We start from the raw sequence: 2,500 nt of genomic DNA, 5'->3' as shown, positions 1-2,500 counted from the left end.
ACATACATACATACATGCATACATACATACATACATACATACATACATACATGCATACATACATACATACGTACATACATACATACGTACATACATACATACACAGAAAGATATAGGTATAGCTATGTAAGTATGTATTCTACACACACACACACACACACACACACACACACACACACACACACACACACACACACACACACACACACACACACACACACACACACACAGATAAATATACATGAATATGAATACTGATAAACATAAGACTGAAACGTAGATGCGTATTTCACCCTCTATCGTTTAAAGTATATGATATGAATACTAATCATTGTGCAGAAAGTACCAAAATTAAAGAGTAAAGAGATATATGATTAACGTTTAGCTGGATAAAAGGAAGAAGCTCAAGTCATTACAAGTGCCTCCTGTTTTTCCCTCCTTATATGATGAAAAGAGCAGTGGCAAATAGGTGACACGCATCTTGGGAGGGAGGTCTATTGATGGATGCTGTGGTATCTCGGATTCATCATGTGTTGCGGTTAGTGTCGTTCTGCGTGGCTGCTTCTGTTTTTCAGTCTTCCTATCTGATTCTCTCGTTGTCTCTCTTTCTCTGTCTTTCACTCTCTCCCTTCCTTCCTCGCTGTCTCCCGTCTGTCTGTCTCTTTCTCTCTCTCTTTGTCCCTCCCTTCCTCTTAGTCTCCATCTGTCTGTCTGTCTTCTTATTTGCCTCTCTCTCTCTCTCTCTCTCTCTCTCTCTCTCTCTCTCTCTCTCTCTCTCTCTCTCTCTCTTTCTCTCTCTCTCTCTCTCTCTCTCTCTCTCTCTCTCTCTCCCCTCCCTCCCTTCATCTATTAGTCTCTCTTGCTTTCTGCTGCTGTCTTCCTGTGTACATGTGTGTGTGTTAGTATGTTTCCCAAACCTTTTTCCTCTCTCTTTCCGAACTGTGAATTGATCAGTTTTATTTATTTATGCATGATGCCCTTATCCGTTATTTACCACTGAAGTTTCTCTCCGTCTCTCGAGGCCAGATATTTTCTGCATGAGCGACATTCATTATCACGAGGATGTGACATCTCTCGAATGCCTCATCATGACACTTTGGGCAAGGTTACTGAGCTCTATTTATGCCCGGCTCTCTAAATTGCATCACATCCCATTTGTTTGTCCAATAGAAGGCGTAAGTCAGTAAGTCAAAGGCAACTGCTGAGTGCAGCGGTACCTCACATTTTGTTGCAGCTGGAAACTGACGATATAGTATGAATATATATATATATATATATATATATATATATATATATATATATATATATATATATATATATATATATATATATATATATATATATATGTATATTTATATATATATGTATATATATATATATATATAATATATATATATATATATATATATATATATATATATATATATATATATGTGTGTGTGTGTGTGTGTGTGTGTGTGTATGTGTGTGTGTGTGTGTGTGTGTGTGTATACATGAACACAAACACAGAGATGAAAAGGAATAAGAAATGACAATGTATCATAACGTTTCGAAATGTTCACGAGTTCCTCTTCGGACGAATAATTAACCGACCTGGATACACTTTGACAAGATCATAAAGTGGCAGACAGAGAACGGACAAGAGCTGAATCAGGTCATAGGAGGAAGGTTAAGGTCAAAGAGTCTGGGGAATGCATTCCTTACTAACGATGAAGTAAGGTCATCCAAGGCCCAATGGCCGGCACTCAAGTTGACATTTTGGCAATTTTCTAATTAAACAGCGCTTCTAATACATTCCTTTTTTAAGAATTCGCTGATTTATGAATTAATTTAACGTGTTTCCAGTTAAGTTGTTGGCCTCCACGTGCATGAAGGAAACACGCATTTGATTCTCTGACGTACTGAATATCCCGTTTATGCACATTACTCATTTTGTTCGAAAGCTCTACCGGTTTCACCTATACATAACTTGGGACAGTGTAAATACCTGAAGAACGATCACGAGCACTGCTGGTCGCTTTGTGTTCCACCAATGTATTATGCAACGTGTTCGGATACGTTAAAAGACAATGTCAATTCCAGCTTATCTGAACCTATGACGTTTTTCATCGAGGGACGAGTTGTACGAAATAATTAATGGATTCCTGTGACTCTCCTGTTGTGTATTACGGGAATGAGTATAACATTTCCATTTCGCAGAGGAATGTGCCCGATTTAAGGAAAAAAACGAATGTATCCAAATTTCTGAAGTGTTTAAAGATTGACGTCGTGCACCGGGTCAATGAATTCAGTATAATAAATCCTATATGACCTAAGGAACACTGACGAGACTTCTGACTACTTAACATAGACGGAAATTAGCGTTGTTAGTTGGTCTGTTGCAAACCGGGAATATAAGCATTTAATAAAAGAAAACGTTGAGGAAAGGTTATTTACCTGAATATTTCCATTCTACTTTAAAATTGAGCGTGGTTGTTAAGTCTTTGGAAAAAAAGACTTA

Source organism: Penaeus monodon, chromosome 13 (genome assembly GCF_015228065.2).
Source record: "Penaeus monodon isolate SGIC_2016 chromosome 13, NSTDA_Pmon_1, whole genome shotgun sequence".
NCBI classification, from domain to species: domain Eukaryota; kingdom Metazoa; phylum Arthropoda; class Malacostraca; order Decapoda; family Penaeidae; genus Penaeus; species Penaeus monodon.
The sequence above is the reverse complement of the archived record's forward strand: the minus strand, read 5'-3'. Positions refer to the sequence as shown.